The 27540-nt window shown below is 40.4% G+C and overlaps 2 long non-coding RNA genes across 2 annotated transcripts; both read right to left on the reverse strand.

The window, feature by feature from the left end:
* Nucleotides 1-7883: 7883 nt before the first annotated feature.
* On the reverse strand, nucleotides 7884-8361 carry LOC110943877. The gene is made up of 3 exons (XR_004893374.1): nucleotides 8304-8361; nucleotides 8034-8228; nucleotides 7884-7965 (listed from the first exon to the last, which is right to left on the reverse strand). It is a non-coding gene; the product is annotated as an uncharacterized LOC110943877 (long non-coding RNA).
* An 8501-nt stretch (nucleotides 8362-16862) lies between these two features.
* Nucleotides 16863-18650, reverse strand: LOC110941743. Its single transcript, XR_002594390.2, has 4 exons — nucleotides 18162-18650; nucleotides 17579-17704; nucleotides 17245-17305; nucleotides 16863-17127 (listed from the first exon to the last, which is right to left on the reverse strand). It is a non-coding gene; the product is annotated as an uncharacterized LOC110941743 (long non-coding RNA).
* Nucleotides 18651-27540: the final 8890 nt, after the last annotated feature.

A 27540-nucleotide genomic window follows, 5' to 3' on the forward strand; every position in this document is an offset into this window, starting at 1 on the left:
AGGATCCCATCCTTTGCGTTCGGACACGACTTATCACAAGCCCCAACTGTGCTCCCACCAGGCGTGGACTTACACTCCTGGTACCAACAGCAGACTGACCTGCTGATAGCGGCTTACAACCGCGCTTGTACGGAAGCAAACGTACAGGCTGGGCCTACTCCAATACAACACACACCGGCCAACCGTATACTCCAATACGATGGCAGGTTACACTCACGTCCGGCTTCCAGAAGCCGACATGACGACCGTGGCTCATCTTACTGTTCGGTCAATACACTCATCGAGGGTACTTCCTCATATGAGTCCCGCTCCAGAGGGCCAGTGCATACCCGCCTGGGCCCCTATGGCGAAGATAGGAGGCGGTCAGCCTCCAGGCGCGGCCCAGGCATCCAGAGCCGACTGGGCCCACAACCTTACACGGAAGGGTACGGCCATACCGACCCTGACGATCAAACCTACCGCGGGGAGTCTCACGACACCAATAGCAGACCGGGGGGACGCAACTATGTTCCTCCCAGTCACCCCCGCACTACATACCTCAGGGCGGCAAAGCGCCCTGTGCACGAACCATACAGGCCAAGGGCCGCGGCCGAAAATTCAAAATTCGTCCCACACATCGCCAACGCCGATATCACGACGACAAAATTCCCAGTCAACATTGGGAAATACAGTGGCTCGACCGACCCGGACGACCACATGAACATCTTCACAGGCGCAGGCGTCAATGGCAGGTGGGACGAACCCACCTGGTGCAATTTTTTCCCCCAGACCCTTATCGGTCTGGCCAGGGCATGGTTTGATTCTTTGCCAGTGGGATCACTGGATTCTTTCGAGGACTTGCGCGCCAAGTTCCTCGCCCATTTCAGCCAGTAGCGACGCCACGAACGCGATTCGCTGGACGTCATGAACATCTGGCGAAGGGATGACGAATCGCTCGAGGCATTCGTCATCCGTTACAATAAAGAATGCCTAGAGATAGGCGACGTGGCGGACCAAATGGCGCGAAACCATTTTATTCGGGCCGTCAAAGACAGAGAGATGATCATGACCATCTCTGGCAAGGAGGGTTTGCCTAAAAAATGGGAGGATGTCATGACCGCAGTCAAGACATATGCCCAGACACAGCGGTCGCTCGAACCGCACGTCAAAAAGGCAAAACCCCAAGCCGAAACATCCCACCAAGGGTCCAAACGTAACAACAAACGAAACCGGGATGCAGGAAATCGGGATATTACTAAACCGTATTTCCCGCAACCCAACACGTTTGACCCACAATCCTACAACCCTGCCCGAGACACTCGGGCACCAAGAAAAGAATCTCGGGACCGCAAATGGACCGAGATCAACCAGTCGCCAAGAGAGGTCCTCCTCGCAGATCCACAATTCTTGCGACCGGCCCAACCAATGAAGTCCAAGAAAAGTCAGGACCTCACACTATACTGTGAGTACCACAAGGACTCGGGCCACACCACCAACAACTGCATCAGTCTCCGGCTGGAGATTGAGCGGGCGTTGAAAGAAGGGAAACTACAACACCTCTTACCAGGTGGACAAAAGCCCACCAAGCATATCACCCCTCACAACGAAGGTACCTCCTCCGGGAAGAAAGCCATGTACGTGGCTTCCACCCACATGATCTACGGAGGCAAAGGTAGGCCGCGCAAAGCGGCACGAAGACCGGACAATGATTGGAAAGACGAGCAAGTCGTCTTCCCAAAAGTCCGAGGCGGACCGCGTGATAGACGCGCCGTCGTCATTTCAGGCCAGCTGGCCCATTACTGCACCGAGCGTTTGTTCATTGACCCGGGCAGTACATCCGATATAATCTACGAGCAATGCTTCAATCAATTTGACCAAGAGGACAAAGATCGGTTACAAGCCGTAGATTACCCGCTGGCCGGATTCGCAGGGGAAACAGTCTTTCCCCTAGGTCAAATTACATTTCCCGTGCGTCTTACCAATGGTAAACACACGCGGACGGAGGAGGTAAACTTCATGGTTTTACCCCACACCTCCAATTATGACGTCCTCCTTGGGAGAGAATCCCAAGGAGATTTCAATATGATCACATCCGTCCCCCACTCCGCGGTTGGTTTCCCAACCGCATCGGGGGTTGCAATCATCTACGCCCGCAAGGACGTCATGATGACGGACGAAGCACGTCCGACAAAGGTCGCAAGGCCCACCCCCGTCGGCCAACCGGAAAAATGGGTTCTCAACCCAAAGCATCCGGAACAGAAGGTCACATTGGGTCACGCCTTATCCTCGACCACCAGAGCGCACCTGAAGGAGCTCCTCTTCAGGAACCAAGACATCTTCGCGTGGACTCCCGCAGACATGACAGGGGTCCCACGCGAAATAGCGCAGCACTATTTGAATACCAAACCAGGTATCAAGCCAGTGATCCAAGGCCAACGCCACCTTGGGTCAGCTAAAAATCAGGCGATGCAAGAGCAGATCGAAGAACTGCTCTCCGCAGGTATACTGCGGGAGGTCAAGTACCAGACTTGGTTATCCAACCCTGTCATGGTAGAAAAACCATCCGGGGGCTGGCGCATGTGCGTCGATTACAAGGACCTTAACAAGGCCTGCCCCAAGGATTGTTACGCGCTTCCAGAAATCGACGAAAAGGTCGATAACCTCGCGCCATTTCGGTGGAAGTGTTTCCTCGATTGCTACAAAGGGTACCACCAGGTACAAATGGCACTTGAGGATGAAGACAAAACGGCATTCCGGACCCCAACCGGAAATTACTGTTATACAAAAATGTCGTTTGGGTTGCGCAACGCGGGCTCAACCTACCAAAAACTGATGAACGACACTTTCCGCGGTCAAATAAGCAAAAGTGTCGAAATCTATATGGACGACCTGGTCGTCATGAGCATGGAGGAAGATACCATGCTCACCGATATAGAAAGAACATTCCAAACTCTGCGAAGCGTCAACATGAAGCTCAATCCAGGGAAATGCTCGTTTGGAATGGAAGAAGGCAAATTCCTTGGGTTCATCGTCACCAAAGATGGATTCAAGGTAAACCCGGAAAAAGTGCAGGCGATCGAGCGCATGCCATCGCCTGCATCGATGAAAGATATGCAACGCCTGGCCGGAAGGCTGGCGGCACTCAACAGGTTTTTGGCTAACCACGCAGCCAAGTCATACCCTTTCATCAAAACCCTGCGAAGCTGTTCAAAGAAAGAACAATTCCAGTGGACCACAGAGGCTGAAAAGGCCTTCCGGGAAATGAAGGAGTGTTTGATTCAACTCCCAACACTAACCGCACCATGCAAAGATGAGCCACTCATCTTATACCTATCCGCTGCAGACAACGCAGTGGGCGCGGTATTAATAGTGGAACGAGCGGGGGTTCAAACACCCATCTATTATATCAGCAAAATGCTCAACGACCCGGAGACGAGATACTCAATAATGGAAAAATTGGTACTAGCACTGGTACATGCTTCAAGACGGTTACGACGTTACTTCGTAAACCACATCATCACAGTGCTAACCAATTACAGGATCGGCCCGATCCTATCCAAACCCGACATCTCTGGGAGATTAGCAAAATGGGCAATTGAACTGGGCGCACATACGATACATTACAAACCGCGCCCTGCCATCAAAGGCCAAATCTTAGCTGATTTCGCCGCTGAAGTACCAGCAGATCGCATCCAAGAATGCGAAGAATCCCAAAATCCTGCGCCCCCACCACCCTCCTCAGAAGTATGGGCACTATTTACCGATGGTGCATCCAACGAGGAAGGCGCGGGCGCAGGTCTGCGACTCGTCAGCCCTGACGGCCAAGAGCTTACATATGCCATCCGCCTCGATTTTAAAAGCACGAACAACGAGGCAGAATATGAAGCACTATTAGCCGGGCTACGTTTAGCAGTCAAAATCGGCGTGCAACATCTGGAAGCGCACGTCGATTCTTTGTTAGTTGCGGGCCAGGTACGCGGCGACTATGCCGCCAAAGGGGATATCATGATCCTCTACCTCGAGCAAGCCCTGCAGCTAAAATCCAAATTCGCTTCATTCAATATTCGACACATTAATCGAAGCGAAAACAAATCCGCGGATGCACTATCAAAGCTTGCATCCACCAGCTTCCAGCACCTGGCAAAGGAGATACGTATCGAGATTTTGCAAAATCCTTCGGTTCCTCTCCGCCAGGTCAGCGTCATCCAATACGGAACAACGTCATGGATGACACCAATTATCGCATACCTTCAGTCAGGTGTGACTCCCGAGAGCAAAACAGAGGCACGTAAGTTGCAATACAAAGCGTGCCACTATCAAATGGGAGACGGTATCTTATACCGAAAGTCATACCTCGGACCGCTCCTCCGATGCGTTAATCCACAAGATGCCACATACCTTATCCGAGAGATACATGAGGGCATATGCGGCATACATGCCGGACCACGCATGGTCGTGGCAAAAATCATGAATGCCGGGTATTACTGGCCCGGCATGCACCTGGACGCCGTCAAAGAATTACGTAAATGCATGGACTGCCAGCGCCATGCTCCAAAAACGTTGCGACCAAAGAACAATCTGGTCCCCGTCACTACTGCATGGCCGTTTCAAAAATGGGCAATCGACGTAGTGGGACCATTCCCGGACGCACCAGGTGCAGTTAAATTTATCATAGTGGCGGTTGATTACTTCACAAAATGGGTAGAGGCGAAACCACTCGCTTCCACCACTGCTATGATAACAAGAAAGTTCATTTGGGAGCACATCATCTGCCGCTTCGGTTTACCAATGTACATTGTTACCGACAACGGCACCAACTTCGCTGCCGACGAATTCCAACAATGGCTAGAAGAGCTGAACATCAAACACATATTCTCGTCAGTCGCACACCCACAAGGGAACGGCCAAGTCGAGAGTATAAATAAAGGCTTAGTCGAAGGAATCAAAGCACGATTGGGAACAGCCAGGCGTGGCTGGGTCGATGAACTCCCAAGCATCTTATGGGCTCACCGCACTAGCCCAAAAACAAGCAACGGGGAAACACCTTTCAGCCTCGTCTACGGGTCGGAAGCGGTGATACCCGCGGAAATGGGCCTCCCATCTCCTAGAATGTTGGCTATCGAAAAGCTAGACAACAACAGGGAACGTAGGATCGATTTGGACCTCCTAGAAGAAAGGCGCGAGAACGCCGCCATCAACGAGGCCAAATACAAATCCAAACTGGAAAAGTATTACAACGCGCGAGTCCGCGTTTGTACTTTCAATCCAGGGGACTACGTCCTACGTGACAACGAGGCATCTAACGCCGAGCGCCCAGGAAAACTTGCCCCCAAGTGGGAAGGACCCTACCTCATCAGCGAGGTCTTAGGGAAGGGCGCATACAGGTTACAAACACTAGAGGGCGAGCCTATCGCCAGAACATGGAACGCACAACAGCTTAGACGCTGCTATATGTAAGCTATGTTCTTACACTCTCTATGTAACCTATTGGGTCGCAGGCCATTTGCAAATAAATAAATAAGCAATTTTCTACATTATTGTTTGTTACTACTATTACAAATGCGTGTTCCACTTTGCGGTATCCCAAAAACAGATTGGCAAAATCTTCATTCGTGATACCCGTACAAAGTGGTAACCACACACAAATATTGTAATAGGCCAGCAAAAGGCAAACAGACTTGCATGCTTTATCCGGCCGGATACACAAGTTTTTGTTACACTTAAACACAATTCCTGAGCCCAAAAAGGCAAACAATGGAATTGACGCGGACTCATACGACAAAGGTATGGAGTACACTCGACCCCATTCACAAATGGGTAGAGTTCCGGTAATATAAACTTTTACAAAGTTTACGCAATTCTAAAAACCCTCACACGGTAAATAACAGAATTGATACATACCCATACAACTAAAGTATGGAGTATACTTGACCCCGTTCATAAATGGGTAAAGATTACGCATACACACGTTCAGACATGCAAGAATTAAAAACACTTGTACAAACTGAACAAAGAAACTTTATATTCAAAAAATTCAAGTATCCACATGATGCTTACGGAATTTACATAAAGTTCCTATTCTATACAAGAGGAATACAAAAAAAGGAGGCACACTAGCCAACCTAAACCCTATTTTGAACCGCTGGTCCCCGCGTCGCCTCCGACACCACCAGCGGGTTCTTCCTCTTCCACATCCGGATAAAGCATCCGCAAGCGGTCGACATAGTCCGCAACCTCCAAACACTCGTCCAGCTCCCCTACACAGGCAAGGGGCGTATCATAAAAGGAGGCTACGGCCGCTTTCAGACGACCCTCGGTATCCACATCACGGAACCCGGATGCCTGATCGGTATAACCGCCTGCGGATAGTACATTGATGTGCCCAATGCAGCGGTTAAAACCAGCCTTGAAGCCAGCCTCGCGCGCACGTTCCTTGACCAGGTCCAATCCAGATGAGGTCTCAGGGGCATTCATTATAGCCTCGACAATCTGCAGTAAAAAGATCATAAGTCTTGCGTGATAACCCAAGCAAATGTAAAGGCAATGGACACTTACACGCGCAATGCCGTGAGTCCGCAGCCACTCACGGTCAGCTTCCAGCTGGTTAAAAGAGGACACCAAGACATCCTTGGCCTCAGCGGCAGCGTCGGCTCGCTTCTCCGCATCAGACACGCGGGCAGTAAGGTCCGTAACCGCAACCGCCCGGGCCTGAACCTCAGCCTGTTACAAGAACAGCAAACGGTTCACCCGATAAATATTTTCAAAACAATAAAGGAGATATCAAAACAGAGGTAACGAAACATACCTGAAGGCTGGAAACAACCTTATCCAAACGAATGCGCTCCGCATTCACCTCTTCCAGAGCCTTGGAAGAACGGCTCTCTTTCTCCGCGGCCTCTTCAAGGGCCTTTGAGGCACGAGCCCCGGCTGCTTTGGCCTCTTCAAGCGCCTTCAGGGCCTCATCCTTTGCCTGCAGCGCTTTAGCTGATACGGCCTCAGCCGCAGCTTTTTCATTGCCCAAGGCAACATTTGCCGCCTTGGCGTTTGCTAGCTCCTGCCGAGTATGAAACAGAAGATTGTTCTGCTTAGCCCAAGATTCGTTCCACTTCTTGCGCTCGTTGGATGAAATTTCCTCCCAACGCTTACGCTCGTCAGCAAGGAGTTTAGCAAGGGTACACACCTGTTTCAGTTGGGCAGAGGCAGCCCACTCAGCGGTCTGTTTCTGCTTCTCAAAAGCAGCTTTTTCCTTCTCAAGCTGCTCCGCACCCGCACGAGCAGCCTCGACCAACTTCTCGGCTTCCGCCCGCATACGAGCAGCCTCCTCCTCGCGGCGGCCCAGCATCTTATAATCTTCCAAAATGGCATTAGCCACAATGGAAGACCCTACCAACATGGTCGAGAGCTGGTTTATACGCAGCTCCCGCGGTGCGGCACGAGCCCGATCAACTTCAAAGGGGGTCCCCAGACCACCCAAGATCTCCCTGCAGGCCGCAGGGTCGTTAGCAATATCATCCCCCTGCAATACAGTCCAGGGGGGTCGATGGTACAGCGTACTGCGATCCTGGGAGTAGGTGCGGTAGTAATACTCCAATTCAGACTCCCCAGGCTGAATTGGAGGCCCGTCATACCCCGCACCACCGGCAGACGAGCTGGTACCCTTATCAACCGCAGACTTCTGCGGCCCAGCATCATGCTGCCGCGCTTCAGCGCCAGTTTTTTGCAGTTCAGCATCAGAATGTCGCTTCTCAGTAGCAGTGAACCGCAAACTCAAATCGTCTCCCTCATTGGGAGAGATCAGGTTGTTGGATGAGTCGACAGTATCAAATATCTGGGCCGCAGCATTCTCTGCGGTACCCTCCTTCTGCACGGTTGACTCGGGTACCACCTTGACGGGAGGTGTCGATGGCACCTCCGTTCCACCCGCACCCATGGCACGCGGAGGGGACTCCGGAGCATCGAAGATAGAAAAATCTTCATCCTGACGCTCTGCAAAAAAGTCAAATAGCTATCAGAACTAGTTACACAACAGTCAAGACTAGATAGCCTACACTTACCAACGACAACCGCAGGTTTTTTCTGCGCCGGAGCAGACCTTTTGGTTACTAGCCTCCGACGTTTGGTTTCAACACCACCAGCAGCTTTCTGCTCTGGCCTCCTCTTCTCACCAATCACAGGGGGACCCGCAGCTGTCCCTCCCGCAGCCACCTCTTCTGCCTGCTTCTTCGCAGCACCAGAACGTGACTCCGCGGCTGTACTCAAACCCTCAAGGGTATCAGATACTATCACATAATCCTTGTGTCGACGAAAAGAGGAATGAGAGATACCTGCTGCCTGCGGCACCAGATGAGGCACAGTAGTGACCTCCTTTATCTTCTTTTGGCGAAAGCGCACGCCCTTCACAGTTTGCCTCTTTGGCACACCTTTCGCTTCAGGGTCCCCCAAGGCCCCAAGATCACCTGCATGGAATCAATACGTCAATAACACAACATGATCAACACAAGTAGCAAAGTTCGATAGCATACCTTTGCCTACTGGCAACTCAACTGCCAGTGCAGCCGCAGTAGGCACCCGGAAGTTACTACGGATGATAGTGTTGTGATCCTGTTCACCATCCGCACAAACTACGGTCTCAACCGTACCCTCGAAATCCGGAGCAAACATCCTCCATGCGGGAGCATCTTCTGATAGTAGACACAAAGGTCAGTAACACACGTAAGGATAAAGAACGTAAAGAAACAAAAAGTACGTACCACCGCTCTTTTCCCGCACCACGGGTTTCGAGTTCTTGCCCCTCCTCAACATCATACGCAACAGCCATAGTTGCGTGTTGGTCAACTTCACAGACTCAATAGTCTGCAGTTGCGGGAACCATTGCACTGATTTCAAACTGGGCATCGCAATGGTCTCTGCTATGATCGTCTCGGTCACATTCCGAAACGTCATATCCACAGCAAGGGCAGCAGACTTGATATAGAAGAACTTCTTCTTCCACATCGTCATCCCCTTAGGGGGAGTCATCAGCTTTGGGGTACCGTCTCGAAGACGGAAAGAAAAGAACCCCATAGACACTGTCATCTGATAAAACCGTCGGAAGTCTCCAACGGTAGGCTCTATGCCAAGAGCACGGAAGAGCAAAGCTCACTCCACATCACCGAACGAGGCTACCTCGTTATAAACTCGGTATTGGAGCGTGAAGGAAAGTGGCTCCAGAAAGAACGCAGATACGTGCTCTAAACAAGTACTTATCAAGCAACAAGTGCCCAAACAGCGGTAACAAGTCTGCCTATGACTCTGTTTACCTGCCAACGGACAGCGGTAACAAGTCTGCTTAGGACTTTGTTTACCTACCAATGGATCGCATGGAATAAACAACGATGGGCACCCCCTTGCCTATGACCATGTTTATTTACCCATAGTTTAGATCCACATTGTTCGACCAAACAGGGCCAACAATGACGCAACGAAGTAACCGCAAAGAACGTACGGTTACTTGAGAGCTATCAAGATGAACACGAACACCCCACCAAAAAGGGATGGTCATCTCGTCATAGGATGCTGAACATAGAACTTGAGCAAAGTTCTAACACAACATCCAAAACCTTCAAACCCGACCGCAAAGGTTGGTTTAAAAGCTTTTCTTTTCTTCTTCGTGCACCATTCTGGCAAATGGTTCGAAGAAGAAACCACCTCCAAGAGGTTCGAAACATGTGCAAACCTTCGAACCACCATCCAAGAGGTTGGTTCGAAGTTTGTGCAGCATTACTATGAAGGTCCCTAACAGGCCTTCAACACAACAACAGGTGGCAACCCACCTGATGACATGCAACGGCTGAGAATTTCGCATCAAGCGAAATCCCTTCACCGGTACGGAAGAGGCATAGCCGGATTTTTTACCAGATCACCAGTTTGATCTGGCCTAGAATTTTCTCCAGACTGCCACACTACCTTCCTACACCATAAGTCCAGTACTCCTCCCACGTGCAACTTGCATAAGGTAGCAACACTAGACTGGGGGGACTTGAAGGGGTATGGTCCCAAAACGACCATTACCCGCATCAAACAAACCCCTACCAGTAAGCAAACCGCACCCATGCGGTCACATCCTTCGAACCCATTCGGTTCGAAGATGAATAGCTTGACCCAAGTACGAAAGAAGATGAGCATATCGATGCGGCTGGCACCGCATCATATGGCCATTTTCGTCACGACAAGGGAAGCGAGCAAATAGTCTCCACATACGATGATGCGGCCAACACCGCATCTCGCGTATTTCTTGATCACAAGTAGGAGACGCGGTAACTTCAGACGTTACCGCATGCAGCGATGCGGCTCGCACCGCACCCTGCATATCCAACAAGTGGACTGACACGCCAGGCAAGTGGCTGACGCCACGAGGCAAGTGGCGCCGGCGACAGTCCCCTGTCAGAGCTATTAAAGCAATGGGCTGACGTGGCGTAACCCCCACGGCCGGCGAGACTGACACACCTGCAACGGTGCAGCTCGTCGTCAGCCCATCCATCAATCTCCTCCTTCACTCCTCGGCTATAAATACCGACCCCAAACCAGGTTTGAGGTATCTCTTCACAACTCTCTAACTACTACTATTATCTTGCTTTGCTTCTCAAGCAAACTACTGATTCTCACGCCGGAGAGTGGTAACAAGGAGCACCCCCCACCCCATCCTCCTTGTTACGAGTCACGGCTTGTTTCCTTGTGCAGGAGATCATCCACCGGTGACCCAGCCAGCGATCTCCGAGAGGAAGGGATTAACCCTTCTTGACGAGACCAGTGTGTTAACCCTGCCCGGTTAACCATTGTTTCATCAGTGTTCTAAACTTTTTTTCCTTTTCTATTTTTTTTATTATTCGTTTTGTTTCTTTATTTTTCCTTTTCCTGTATACATTTGTTTATTTATCTTTTTTTTTCCTGTATACCTGCAAATAATAAATATTTATATAATCTTAAAGAGAATATGAATGAATATAGATTAATATATGTAGGTATGTATGTAGATGTTTCTTTTTCGTGTACGACTATCCACTTTTTGATCCGTATTTTCATTATTAGCTTAAAAAAAACTATATTTTCATATGGTTATTTTTAAGTACGTGTCGTTATAAGTTCACGTTTCGACGTAAATTTTCTCATGTATTTTTTCGGACACAAGTCGGGTCAATATAATGCGTTTCATGTTTGTTTTTATGGGTGGCTATAAATTCATGTTTCAGTGTAAACGATATAAATTCACGTTTCGACATAATTTTTTTCGGAAACAACTATGGTCAAATATAATATGTTTTCATGCTTATTTTTGCATACGATTTTGGTTGGTCTATGTTTTGACGTAAATTATGTTTGGAAACAAGTCTGACTTTGGTCATTCGACAGTATAAATTCGAGTCACTGAATGTTGATGTTGCTAGGTCTTGATTCAAATATAAGGATGATGTAGTGCTTATATAGGTTACACTAAGTTAGATCGGATACGTCGAAACACACATTTTCATATGATTAACGCGTCACATAACGTGTCCTTGACTATAAACAACTAAGTCGTTGCCGCCGCAACGCGCGGCCTATGGCAAGAAGCTAGTTCATCTCTATTTTTCTCTTCCACAATTTCTATCTAAACCTAAAATACAAAATCCACAATCTTTATCTAAACCTAAAATAAAAACAAAAACAAAAAAACGTTAGTTTGATCAAGGGAAGAAGTTGGCGACCAATTATAATAGTTTCTCGTCTAATTAGAAGCACAAATCAGGAAAAGACCACCAAAATATCAAGAGTGAACAACACAATGGTTCAAGCATTGGTAGATCGCATGAAAAGTTTTATGCTCAACCATCCTGTTATTTAAGAAGATCGATGCGATGAAGCACAAACCCTTTGTGTTGTAAATTTAAATGGCGAGATGGAGAATAAACACAGAAAGACTTGAGGGGATAAAAGGTTTGAGTGGTGGTTGATTATTTAAATCAACTAGAATTGAGACCCGCCGCAATACGGCGGGGATTCTTTAGTTATAGCTAAGTTGACCTAGGACTCGCACGTTATGTTAAACCTATCAAACGTGAAAAAATAGACGATGTAAAAACGTTCACCCATACACGCACGTTGCGTCGTGTTAACTCGCAAAATTTAGAATGAAACGTAAAAACGTTAAACCAAAGACGCACGTTGCGATATGTTAAGTCACAAAATTTAGAACCAAGCATAAAGTGGGAAATTTGCGGAAAATGAAAACTATAAAGGATGAAAGTTGAAAGTAAAAAAAGTTGTGAGGATAGATTGCAAAAGATAAAAAGTTTTGGGTTAAAAGTAAAAAAAAAACAAATAGTTTTGGGTTAAAAGTAATTTATGAAATACTTTTGGGTGAAAAGTAAAAAAAAATCAATTATTTTTTGAAAAACCCCTAAAGCCAAGGTTACGACAACCATATGCATAACTATTTTTTCTTTGGAAAACCCCAAAAGCACACCCCGCGTTGCGGCAGGGCATAAAACGGTGTCAAATAATACTAATGTCACACAACCGTGATCGACCACGAACACTGACTCGACCTAGGATCTGCGTGTTGCAATAAACCTGTCAAACATGAAAAAATAGAGGTAAAAACGTTGAACCACACATGCACGTTGCGCCGTGTTAACTTGCAAAATTTGAAACAAAACATAAAAAAGTTGAACCACACTCGTACGTTGCGTCGTATTAACTCGAAAAATTTAGAAGTATACGTAACGAAACATAAAAACGTTAAACCAAAGACGAAAAGTATAATTGACAAAAGGTGTGAAGTTAAATTGCAAATAATGAAAAGTTTTGAGTTAAAGTTAAAAAAACAAATTTTGTAGGGTTAAAATTGCAAAAAGTAAAAACCTTTGGGTTAAAACTAAAAAATCAAGTTTTTTTTTTTTTGAAAAATCCCCAAAGCACAAATTACAAGTGTTAATGCATGGAAAAGTTGCTTATTAATATATGGAATAATTTCAAATCTTGTTTCAGTTTAGTGTTAAAATTACACCATGTTTATTAATCTAATTTGTTTTATTTTTGAATTCACATAGAGGATGGCAATAGTGAAATTGAAGGTTTTATGTTTGGTTGCATTCTTGATTCTTCTCAACTATTTAAATTTTGTTATATCTTTTTTTTTAGAACTTTTTTCATATTCAATTACAAATATGAACTGGTTTACTTCTATATATCTAAACAACATTACACTTATGTAAAGATTTTAATATACATATATGTAAAACAGAATTGCATATATGTAAATTGACAACCATTTTGATATCTAAACAACATTACACGTATGTAAAGATTTTAATATACACATATGTAAAACAGAGTTGCATATATGTAAATTGACAACCATTTTGAGAAAGGAATTATCTGTACGAAGATCTAAATAGAAGACCATTTTTGAAAAAAAAAATGAACATCATGACCATTTTGAATATTTTATGTACATGAATAAATAGATGTTGAGATTGAAAAATAGATGATAAATACGAAAATTGCATATGTGTACACAAACGTTCATATATAAAAAATTATTATAAGTTGAAAGAGCTCATATATGTAAATTTGTACACTTACACATATGTAAATAGATCACAGATAATCAGTTTGATGAAATTAATAACCATAATTAACATTGGTTAAATCCTTAACATACAGAGAGTTAGAGAAAATAGGATAGATAGATATTTATTTAATTAATTGGACAAAAATCATCTTTTTCAAATTACCATTAATAACCCTATATATATATATATATATATATATAGGGAGGGGCTCATGCGAGAACCACTCTTATTGTGAGAACCGCGAGAACCAATGTGAACACAACCTAAAATAGCTAAAAAAACCTAAAAAAAACTAACCCCCCAAGCTAAATGCTAAAAACTAAAACCCCCAAAAAAACCTAAAAAAAACCTAACCCCCCCCCCAAAAAAAAAAAAAAAAAAAACTAAACCCCCCTCCCCTACCCCCCAAAAACCTAACCCCCCCCCCACACACACACACACAAGCAAAAATGCTAAAAACTAAACCCCCAAAAAACCTAAAAAAATCAAAAAAAAAAATCTAATTTTTTTTTTAATATTTTTTATGCTCAAATCGCTACTTTTAATGGCCAAAAAAAAATTTTTTTTTTTGCTTCGAAAAGTAGCGATTTTTATATAAAAAAATATTAAAAAAAAATTGTGTGATTTTTAGGCATTTTTTGTTGTGTTCACATTGGTTCTCGCAATAAGAGGTGGTTCTCGCATGATCTTCTCCCTATATATATATATATATATATATATATATATATATATATATATATATATATAGTGGAAGGTTCAAATGAGAAGAATTTTTTTGTAAGAAGAAAAAAAAAATAAGTTTTAACCAATAAGAATATTTCATTTTACTTCATTTAGTATTTGCATTTAATTTTAAAGCAAGGGTATACTTGTAAACTTACATAGATCATTAATATCTAGTCTTCCTTTTTAATAGCTAACAACATTAAATTTGTAACTTATTTTTAAAAAATATATATTTTAAAAAAATAAAAAAAAATAATTTAGAGTGTAGGACAAATTACTAGGTGTGTAGGATAAATTACGAGTTGTGTACGATAAATTTAAGTATATGTAGGATAATTTTCGAAATGTGTAGGATAACTTTTTATGTGTGTAGGCAATGAAAATTAGTGTAGAAAATAATAGTCTTTATGAGTAATTAATTACTTAAATATTGTAATAAATGTGATAAAAGAATAACCACTTAATATTTTACAATTGTACTCTTTGTTCTTTTTCTTCTCAATTAAATTTTTTTCTCAAATGAACCTACCCCTATATATATATATATATATATATATATATAGGGGAAGGTTCATTTGAGAAAAAAATTCTATTAAGAATAAAAAGAACAAAAGGGTACAATTGTAAAACATTAAATAATTTTTTTTTCATCTCATTTATTATTATGTTTGACTAATTAATTAGTCATTAAGACTATCATCCTCCACATTAAAAAATTTTGCCTACACACATCAAAAGTTATCCTACACATTTCGAAATTTATCCTACACATATTGAAATCTATCCTACACAACTCGTAATTTATCTTACACGCCTCGTATTTATCCTACACTATCAATGAATTTTTATTTTTATTTTTTGAGAAAAATATATACCTTAAAAATAAGTTACAAATTTAATATAGTTAGTTATTAAATATGAAACTACCAAATTAATGATGTATATAAGTTTACCACTATACCCTTATAGTTACATTAATTACAAATATTAAATGAAGTCTAATAAAGCATTTCTATTGGTTGAAATTTCTTCTTTTTTCTTCTTACAAAGAATTTCTTCTCATTTGAACTCTCCACTATATATATATATATATATATATATGTGTGTGTGTGTGTGTGTATGTATAGATGTGTGTGTGTTAGGAGAGAGGCACGGCTACACCGGCTGGTGGGAGTCGAACTTGCCGAGCCGACCCTATGGGGGGTGGGGTGGGGGACCGGCGCCGGGCCAAGCCGGGCCTCAGTCGGCCCCCATACCCACTAGTCTTAATCACAGGATAAATTATTGATTGTTGGTAAGTTAAGCCTAAATAAGCTACTAATGCGAGCGATGTGAGTGGTGCTTTATGAGGTACACCTGTAGCAACCTATTATTTATAGCTTGTGTACCACTTAGCCGGTAAGCATTCACATACTCCACAAGCTATTTCGGTTGCCTCATAAGTTTATTGAGGTATTTACATACGCAAACAGGACAAGGTGCCTAAATGATAAAGCGATAAGGGAAATTATCAAAATAGCTAAATTGACCAAGCAAATTATCAAAATAGAGATTGACTGCCGACTACAACGTGGTTAACATTTTTTTTTGCCAACTTAGACCCCATATTTGCACGGGTTTAAGAGTAAATGTCTATTTTGTTGAAAAGTGAGTCAACTTATTTATTTTAAGGAATTTCCTCAAAACGATCCAGAAGTGGCTTATATTTTCACTAAACCACGTGATCGTTCCATACTTACAAGTGATTGACTAGCTTAATTTTCACTAAACCACGTCAACTCCTTAATTTTCCTTTATGTATTCCAAACTATAGGTTGATCCTCACCCTTCGTTTGTGGGGGCATATGAAACCTAGCATGGATAAAGCCATTCCTTTGATAGTTAAGCTCAACTCATCAGGTTAGTCACAAAGCCATGTTAACAGAATATAGTTATAATCATTTGTACAAACACATTCAAAGAGAATAGATTCTAATTGATGTATAGACCATAATCTAAGTTTGGTTGTAATTAACCCACGAAAACCTAAGCATAGGAAGAAAGATAACTAATGAAAACTTAAACTAAGTTTAAAAGGTTTATGTATTCGTTGCTATATTTAAGAAAATTAATCAAGACATTTATTTGAACTATTTTGACTCGACCATTAATAGTCTTAACTCATTTATGCTACTACAATTGTTTTTGACCCACCCTTGTCAAAATCCCTAAATCAATCATTATATAAACTAGTGTGTGTCCCCGTACCATGCGACGGGAACTCAAGTAGATAGGTTCAGTTTGTATTAGTGTCAGCACTTGTTATAGCAATTAAAAGAGAAAACTAAAAAAAATTAAAATAAAGTCGTGATATTCTCGAAAGGATATCAACATGTATTTTTCACATCAATCAATCGAAAACCATAAAACGAATGTTGGTTCCAGTACTATGGATATTGGTGCCAATATTGTTCGCGCAAAAGCATCACGGTTCAGTATGGTATCAATACTCTTATAATCAAACTAAGGTATAAATGAATTATTATTAAAAAAAAAAAAAAACTCATTCAAATTTCAAAGTTACTATGCATCAACTCTTTCTATTCATGCATATAAAATTTTCATTTTACTAAAATCATTACAATTTTCATTCATTAAAAGACAGATTTTTATTTTACTGTAGCTAAGCATTTCATCTTTTATATATATAACTAGTAGATACCCCCGCGCTTCGCGGCAGGTGTCGGCTGACATACACATGCATATAAACAAACGACACATGCTATAGAAACTCCTTTGCACTCAGGTATCCAACCTTAGATGAACTGTTCCAGGTAATCGCTGCAAATCCCTGCAGAATCAACAATCAAGTCTACAAATACCTCAGACTAATTCATATTTGCTCCTTATTTTCACATTAATAAAATATTAATCGTTTTGAATCTTTTAAGCATTTTAACAGATTTACCTGTCATGAAGAGCAAACAAAACCCCATCAGCAGGACGGGAAACATCAATCTCAGTGCAGTCTGGTTGAGAAAGAAGAGCAATATTGAAAGCAGCCATCAGTTGCGTAAAAAATAAAATGAAATAACACTAAACCTTAAGAAGAGGATAATCTAAATATAATATAGGTACACGTACATCAAGCATCGTTATATGTAGTATGTACATCATTCTTTTCATCATAACATGCCTTGTATTTTTTATATGAAATCCAAATATAATATAGGTACACGTACATGCACATTAGAAATAGGGGAAGGATAAGACATAACTTAATATAATATAGACACACATACTGAATTAGGGAAGGCCTTGGAAGCATCACCGCCATGAGCACACACAAGAGAAGGATTGTTAACCAACTGCACTTTCTCAACTCCAGTTGCAAAGAAATAGACATCATCGTTGTGGTTATTTGAACTCTGCCAAAACAACATACTTGTCATTATACAAATTGTAGATTGCATAAGCACAACATTATAGCAAAATTATGTTTATGGACACAACAATGTAAAGAGAGAAAAAAATATACAAACTAAGCATTGGCTTTGCATTTAATTCTTATTGTTTTTAGTCCGAGGCTCCATTTGTCTTCTTTTTTTTTCTAGAGAGGGAATGTGTTGAATTGTTTTCTATGACGATATCTATTTGATATCCTATTCTCTTAAACATTCCATTTTTACCTCATTGAGCATCCTTACTAAAAGCTATGAACTGTTAACAAACCTCATTTATAAAAATCATAAAATCTGGAGCAAAATGGAGTCCAAATTACTTTTCCACAAGTGTATACGATCGGAAAGCAATTTCGAAACAGGATATAATCAACATCCATGAAGATAAGTTTCATAAATCGTAAGAAGAAAATGAAATACATACCTGATGACTGCGATGATTTGAAAGAAGGTTCCCCCTTTTGGTCAACCACGACAATCCCACGACACCACAACTGACGATCAATCGTTGCCCCTACCCACCAACAGCCCCTCTGCTACCCCACCCAAACCACCTATACCAGTTACCACTCATCTTCACCGCCGTGAAATTAACCACCAACACTATCATCGAACTCGATTATTGGCCGCTGTGAATCCCCCAAACACACCACCGTTACCTATCCTGACATCCACAAGCAGCATCATAGGCCGGCACCCACTCCCATCTTCATCTCTCCCTCTAGCTCTTTCTCTCTCCGATCTGACTTTCCGATGCACACAACCAAAGGCCCGCTCCCATCAGCGCCGTCTCTCTCTCTCTCTCTCTCTAACGGTTTCACTCATTTCGGCCTCACTCTCTCTGTCTCTGATGATGTAGTCAAGGGAAAGTAGGGGACAAAACGGGTAGAGTGTCACGGTGAAGGAGAAAAGAGTAGAGGTGAAGCTCTGATATGTGAACGATAAAATTACGAAACTACCCCTGAGAACTGTTCCTAAGAAACTACCTTAATTCTTATATATCTTCTATACTATATAATAAAAGAAACCTGATTTTGGACACATGTCATTCATTGAAGATGTCTACATTTGTAATTTCCTACCTTTTCATACTTAATATTATTATTTACAAAATTGACACTTTTTTATTTAGTTTACCCTTATCTCATATTTTATGAAAAAAAAAATATCGATTATTCTATCTCTTATTTTCATGTTGCATTTTTTTTTAAATTTAGTTTGTACTTATCTTTTCCGTTCAAATGGGACAGAAGTAAAATTATTGGGTTTCACATTTTGTAATTAGTTATTTTTTTATTAAGATGCTATCGTTCTATTTGCTCATCTTCAAAATGATCAGAAAAAAAAATTCAATTATTTTTGTTTCCAGGAAATCATAATCCTTTTATTTGATTCAATCATTCTAGAAGTTTTAAAACTAAAATATAATCTATCATAATCAAATTCACATTTCAAAACCTTCAAAATTCAATCATTCAATAATCACAATTACTCACACGTATAAGCTCATATATAATCTAACCTACTTTTAATAAAGGATTCCAATTAATTCTATGTGAAATTTATAAAGACTTTTTGTTATACACTTAATTTCATATATAATCTAATCTAACTTTTAATAATGTATATATGTGTGGACGCTCGGAGAGCAAAAGTGAAAATGCACTAATTTTAACGTTATTTCACTAAATTTTGTGAAAATAACGTTAAAAGCGGCGGACGGTTAATCATGCATCATCATCATGTGGTGGCGTTGATTGCAAAAAGACAAAAGGGAACATACACTAATCGGTCTTTGTCCCGATTGCTAAGTGTTATGTGCCTTATGTCCAAATCTTGATGCAAAACTACTATCGAGTCGGGGGTCTTACTGAAAGCAGCCTCTACATCTTACTCTCCTCAGACCCTACCTTAGCTTTGCTATTTGTGGGATTTACTGAGTATGATGATGATGACGATAACGATAATGATGATGATTTAGTATATATAATTAGATTTATTCAACCCGTATAATACACGGGGTTTATAAAGATATAATTTTTTAATTATTTAGTTTATAAAATTACATTTATCCAACCCGTGTAATATACAAGGTTACAAAATTACATTTATTTAACCCGTTTAATACATAGTATTTTTAAAGATATAACTTTTTTTTATTATTTAGTATATATAATTAGATTTATTCAACCCGTACAATACACGGGTTTTTATTATTTGGTATATAAAATTACATTTATTCAGTACAATACATGAGGTTCTTAGAGATATATTTTTTTATTATTTAATATATAAAATTACATTTGTTCAACCCGTGTAATAAACGAGATTTTTAAAGAATAATTGTTTTAATTTAATATATAAAATTACATTTATTCAACCTATGTAATACAGAAACAATACACGTGTATGATACAATAGAGATTATGAGTGAAAATTTATATATGGAACATGACATAGGCTAAAGATAACCCATGGGGCTCACCCGTCTAAGCACAGTTTAATATATGCAATTTGACATGGGCTAAAGACAAATATGCTTTCCAAATTCTAATCACGAAAGTAGGAAACAATTTTAATTTATACAAAATTTATACATAACAGACAGACGCGTTTTATTAACAAATAAAATAAAGTGTTATTCTTATTGTTAATGATTCATGTTCTTGCTTTATTAATAGCACGCAATCATGAACTCTTTTTTTCACCTTTAGCGTGTAATAGCTTCACAAGATTTTCCTACTCACCATAATAATATCTAAATCTCGTACATTTAGAAAAAAAGAAAAAAAGAAATGTTTGATTGGTTGAAAAGAAAGGGGCCCGTATCATTTTCTTCCTACTACGTCGTTACCCTATCAACACCTACCACCTTAATGCATGGTTTAACGCCCCATTGGACACTGTTACACGCCCCTTAACTCCGGAAAGTTGCCACCTCACCGGGGGCGTGAGCTGGTAACGTATAGATCGTAGGCTTGAGCCCTCTGCCCTTCAGGCGTGATAAGCTTCGCTTTTCAAACCAAGTGAGATGGTGAGGATCCATGTGGAATTAATTTTGTTATCCAATGAAATAAATGCACCTCACATATTTAATGAAAATGTCATTGTTTAATTTTATATATATATATATATATATATATATATATATACTAGGTTATAACCCTGTGTATTACACGGGTTAAGTAATAAAATATCAAATAGTTAATAACGAAGATTTAACAATTATAAAACGATATTTTAAGACACTTTTTCTGATATCCGAACAAAATTTTGTTTTATGTATGATCAAAACTTGTGATGTTTGTCAAGTTTATAAATATGATAACATTTGAACCATTGATTAGAAGACAGACTGTATCATCGACTTTCTCACGACGTGAACTCAAGTTTAATTTAAATAACAGTGGTCTTAATTTATTAGTTTTAAAAATATTGTTGAAATGTTTAGTTTAGGCATATAGCAATTAGCCAATTAGATAAACTTATAGCTACAAAATAATATTTAAATTTATTTGATAAGTATAAATTATCGGTAATTATTGACCTCTCCTCTTAAAATGTTTTAAAGGTTTTGCCTTTCTCGATAGACCACCACCACATTTACTTAAGAGGTAAAACATATCTTACCAATATGTTAAGACGAAAACCCTATTTCAAACCAAGTTGATGATTAAATGATCAACATTACACCTGGTTATTAATGTCTTTACATTTTTAACGAATTTCATTTTGCTTTTTTGGTATATATTGGTATTAATATAATTAAGATATTGTTGTTTATTAGTCAAACTGATGATTAATTGCTGAGGTTTAAAGTGGTGATACTCGAATTTGGTATAAATGTTTAAAACAAATATGAAATTTAATAAATTAAATTAAATAATAATTATCTACAATTAAGTAAGAGTAGATAGTCTAGAATAATAACATAGTAATTAATATAAATAAATAATAAGATAATTTATGAAACTTTATCCTTAATTTCTTAAATGTTTGAAACATATATTAAATTTAATAATTTAAATTAAATAATAATTATCTACAGTTAAATAATAGTAGATGGTCTAGAATGATGACAAGTGTCTTTTTATTGGTTTCTTTTATTATATAGTACTAGCGGTAAGACCCGTGTGCAAACACGGGTCGTTTCTTAGAAAACCATGCATAGCCCATATTGACAGAGAGTAAAAAGATAATTAGCGCAGACTTATAAAATTGATATACACTAATGGTCAATAGGTTTATTCAACAACAATTCCATTATGTTAATAGCAAACTACTGTTGTCTATTAACTGTTAAAAACCTCTGTTGCTTTCCAACAAATTTTCCTAAAAAATGTTATCCATTATCTCCAACAGAACTTGCCAGATGGATAGATATTAAACAGATATGCATGTTACTCAACCTATGTTAAAAAGGTCAGTCAACAGAAATTACAAAGGTTAGTAAACAGATGTTAAGAGAATAATGTTATTAACAAAGAATTTAGTACTCTCATTAAAAATGAGAGCTGCAAACACGAGTCGTTTCTTAGACAAACATGCATAACACATATTAATAGAACATATAGATACATGCATAGATATTGTATCAAAACGTGTTATCTATTATAGCTAAAAGACAACTATAAACATAAAATATCGGCTAATATATCAATTACATACAGTTTAACTGTTTACCCAAAAAGACAATATAAACTGTTTATAGACATACGTACTTCTAGGAGGTTGAATACAACTTAAAGATCAACAAACATTAACTACAAAAACACAATCACCTGCCTCAACAACTTTCAGCAAAACAAAATCAAGTAATGCAGCGAAATAAAATGGAAATAAACTTTGCACAAAATCAAACAGGGAAAATGCTTTCAACACATATTTTAAAATAGAACTGAACGATTGAATTTATTTCAAGATTCAAGTATTTCTTCAATAATCCGTTTAACCCCTACTTTCACAACGTAATCCTCTGCTTCTTTATCTGCTGCTGTTATTTTATCCATCTTGTTTTGATTCCTTCTTTGGTAAAGGATGGCAGCAGGTGGAACAGTGGATCTCCTGAATTGTTGCTTTTGTGGCTCAGCTGAAACCACCGCTTCAGGATAATCAGGCTTTTGTGGAATATTAGGATTTTTCTTCCTTGGTTCTTCCAGTCTTTTGTAAGATGCAAACACTTTATCCTCTTTCCATCTTGACACTTGATTCTTTGACCCAAGAGCAGCTGTAATCAGCTCTTCTTTCATCCTCTGAAGCTGCAGAGTCCTTTCTGGTACATTTTTCTTAAACTTTGCCCAGATAGGAGGAGTCTGCTTCACCTTGTTTTTTATCATATCTTGAATTCTAGCTGCTTCACTTTCAAGCTCACTAATGGTCCATTCTTTGTACATGTACCTTTCTCCTTTATACGTTTTGTAAGCGATGATGTTATCAAGATAATCTTTTCTCAAGCTTTCATCTGCTCTTTCTGATACTTGCTGACAATTTTTTTTTGCAAACTGCTCCAGTGTTCTGACTTGAGTTAGCAGGTATTGATAGTATCTTTGTATTTCCTTATCAGACTTACCATGTGAATTCCTTTTAGAGATATCCTCTGCTTGTTGAGCTTTTAACCTCATATATTCTTCAATGTTGTTTGGCCTAGGATATCCTTCAAGAGATGGAAAACTCCTTTTTAGCAGGGACATCTTCAGTGTAGAAGGATTTAATCTCCTCTCTAACTGCTATAAGCTCTAAAGGGTACTGGGCACTTGCAGGAGTGATGGCAGTGTTTGGTTTTTCAACTTGAGCTGAAGAAAGAGGAACATGGTTTGGAATAGGTACAACTGGCAGTAATTGTGTGGATGTTTGTGGTGGTGAAGTGTCATCATCTAGGACAACTTGGTTACCGTTCTCCTTTTAGGTTCAGGAGAGGTTGGTGGTGTTTTGATAGATTGAGTGGTAGTGATTTGAGTGGAAGGTTGCTGACTAATAGTTGTTGGAACAACTGGTGTTTCAACCACTGTTGTCATTACAACAGATGATGTGTCATTTGAAGTCTTCTTCTTTTTAGCAGGAGATGATGATGGTGATGAAGTTGTTTTTGGTGGTGAGGTGATTTTTGGTGGTGATGATGTTTTTGGTGAGGCAGTGATTAAAGTGGGAGCAGTAGTTGTTGGAACAACTGGTGTTTCAACCACTGTTGTCATTACAACAGATGATGTGTCATCTGAAGTCTTCTGCTTTTTAGCAGGAGATGATGGTGGTGAGGTGATTTTTGGTGGTGATGATGTTTTTGCTGACACAGTAGTTGAACTGCAAGCAGTAGTTGTGGTGTATGTTGAAGTGGTGACAGTTGTTTGACTAACAGCTGTTGAAACCACTGAAGTGCCAACAATTGTTGATACAACAGGAGTTTTAACATCTGTTGGTTTGGGAGATTGATGTCTAGTAGGCTGCTTTCTTTTGACCTTAGGATTTTTTTCATCCTCTGGTTCTAAAATACCCTGCTCATTCATTTCCATAAAAACTCTCTTCTCCTGTTCAAACCTTACTTTGTCCTTTGCCTCCATATCCCTTTTTACACTTGCTTTTGCATCAGCAATGGCATTTGTGGTTACATCAATCTTTTTGGAACCATCTGGCAAAGAGATGTCTGCAAGCATACTTGAATTACCTGATGCAATGTACAATCCATCTTCATATCCCTTCTTTGTCAACTGCTTCATTTTCTCCCCCTTTTTGGCATCAGCTGGTGGTGGGTTGTCCACAAAGATGATAGAGGGAGGAGCAGTGCCAGTGGTGTTTAGTAAATGGGCCTTGATTGCCTTGATATCTGACTGGGTGTCTTTAAACCTTGCTTCCATGAGATTTCTGAACTTTTGAACTTGTATCTCATGTTGTCGACCAGCTAATTCTCTTTGCTGGTGTAGCAGAGGTTGAAACAAACTCCACAGCTCATTTGGAGTGGGAGCAGATGAAGGAGCAGCTGCTGAAGTTGGTGCAACAGTGGGTGGTACCTTTTGTGCTTTCAACAACTGTTGCAGCATGTCTTTGATTTCTGCAACAGATGTATCAAGCTTTTCAACTCTATTCGTCAATTCTCGGTACATTAAACCATCACCCAACTTAATGGGATCATCTGATTTCCCACTAACAGTGGTTGTATCAGTGGTTGCCTTAGGAAAATTTTCCCAAAAGGTATCAAATGATGCCCCTTGTTCTCGGTACTGAGGACTTCTTTCCTCAGCAACTTATAACCTTTTAAATGTACCAGTGGTTGGAACAAACACACCAGTGGTTATCAGATTTGCTGCAGAGGAAATTGCCTTCAAGGAAGTCTGATTTATGAAACAACTGGCCAGGTGTAGATCAGTGGATCCAACACCTGTAGTTGCTGCTTCGCTTGAACTACTGACAGGAAGTACTTGTACATCCTGCAGTGTAACCTCATTTGCTGTTGTTGGTGGGTTAGCAATGATAGGGAGTTCAGACTCAGTCACTTGTGGTGGCATGCACTCAGTGATAGGTGGTTGAGAGGAACTGATTTCTGTCTGAGCTATATCAACTGCATCCAACAAAAGTTTTGTTTGTGCAGCAATTTGAGAGGTGAATATGAGTGTGAAAAGAGAATTTGCCCCGGGAAGTGGGCTGTGAATGATAGTATCAAGTGATTCTAGAGCATCATAATTTGGTGTTCCGGTTCTTACAACCTGTTCTTTTTGAGAAGAAGCAGGAGGAGTTTGAGGCCCGGGTTGAGATGTTTCTACCATCTGCTGTGAGGAAGTAACAGCAGTGGTTTCTGGTGACTTTTATGTTGTCACTGGCAGTTGCTCTGGGATCTCATCTTCCAGAGTTGCCTTTGTTTTAGGTTTGGGGGGCTTTTGTATTTTCTTTTGTCTTGGTCTTTTGGTGCATTTATGTAACACCTCGAAATTTTGCGTCCAATAATGTATTGACACGTGTCACAAGTTTACACGTGGTATTAAATACTAATTAAAGGACTAAAGTTGACAAACATTGGAAGTATGTAAATTCGAGGGTTAAAAATGTCAACAAGAGATAAATATACTGTATAGTAACCCCAAATGATGCTCGTACCTTCAAACGAATAAATCATGAATCGTACGGAACGAATTGTGGAAGAAAGTGAGAGATTACAAACTACAGGGGTTAAATGTGTCAACAGGTTTAATTTATACCTCTGAGTGACCCTTTGACAAACCCGAGACTTTGTAACAGTAAATTACGCTCACTAGAATATACGATATAACTTTCGCGAAGTTCCGTTTTAAAACGAGAAAGTTATGATCAAATTCGTATGAGAAGGGTTAAAAGCGTCAAACATAGAAAGTTATGACTTTTCGGGTGGTAATAAATCAACCTAGGGTTAATAAGTTGGGTAAAAGTTCCGAGGCCCTTAATCGTAAATAAACGAGGCCCAAAACGCAAAGTTACCCCTTCGAAACCGAAAGGCCAGGGCAATAATTACAAAAGATTTGAAAATCTTGAATATAAGACTTCAGGCGGGCCGCGTTAAGGTATTGAGGGATCTTACGCGGGCCGCGAGCCATGTATAGATCTGGGCTCTGACAATAGGATTCAGGCGACCCGCGTAAAGGTAGGCTGACCTCTTACGCGGGCCGCGTCAGCCCCCAGTTGCAAATAATGCGGACAGGTTCACTGTTTGCTGTTTTAACCGACTTAGAATGCCATTATGAGAGCATGGGCGCCCCCTAAACGTCCCCTAGCACTCAGGGACACATGTTGATGATCCAAGAGCACTTATAGCACTTGTTGTCAAGGATCTAAAGGCTAATGAACACTATAAAAGGCCACCTTGTAACCACAAGTTCTTCACACCTTCAATCAACTCTTCTGATCATTTCTAGAGCTCAAGTACCTTCTTTGCTCATCCCTGGTCGTGTATAGGACTCTTGTAAGTATGCTCCACCCTTTCTTGGTTAAGTTTTGCTTAGTTTTAGCCCAAAAGTCAATCCGTCATAATTAACGATTGACTTTACGATAAATCACAAATGGTCCAGTGATTTGCCGAATCAAAGGTAGTTACATGTTGGTAATCATGTGGGCATTAAACCCCTAAAAGGGCACCCTCTGATTCCCACTCTAACTAGTCCGAATGTCGAGTCAAACTTGCTTAGAAAAAGTCAACAGAATGCTATTTTGCGATTTTATGCATAATCAGTAATGTAGATGGCGTGTAACCTGTTTTAACACTCATATAACATGATAATAAGTATATTAACTAGTCTAAGCTTGTTTGATCCGACCATTTACTGTTTTGACCCGGTTCGGAACCGAAAGTCGCAAAACTTTGACTTTTGCTTTGACTTCAGTTCTGACCCGTTATGGTATGATTTAGATATGCCTTACGACTCTCTTAGGACCAGGTTACATGATGGTAACCCTCTCTGACCGGTTCATTGTTTGTCCGAGTCTTTAGCACATTTCCCTTAAACGCCTAAAAGTTGACCATAACACCCTTTTAACTTTAAAAAGAGAATTTTTGACATGTGAAGGGACAATAACCTTAGTTACTGATTTCTAAGCATGTCCCTAAAATTTCACGTCAATCCGAGGTCTAGAATAGGAGTTATGCTAAATAGCGCAATTACGGAAACTTTAGTAATTAAACGGCGCATTTAGCATAAAGCCTATCTAACCCAAATTTCGACACCAAACCTTCTACACACTGATGTAAAATAATATTTTGAGATTTTTAAAGATTTTTAATCATTTTTAACCTGCTCATAACCTGCGGTTATGGCATCGGTTCGGTAAATACCGAATATACCCTTTTT

The sequence above is a fragment of the Helianthus annuus genome, chromosome 5, assembly GCF_002127325.2.
Source record: "Helianthus annuus cultivar XRQ/B chromosome 5, HanXRQr2.0-SUNRISE, whole genome shotgun sequence".
NCBI classification, from domain to species: domain Eukaryota; kingdom Viridiplantae; phylum Streptophyta; class Magnoliopsida; order Asterales; family Asteraceae; genus Helianthus; species Helianthus annuus.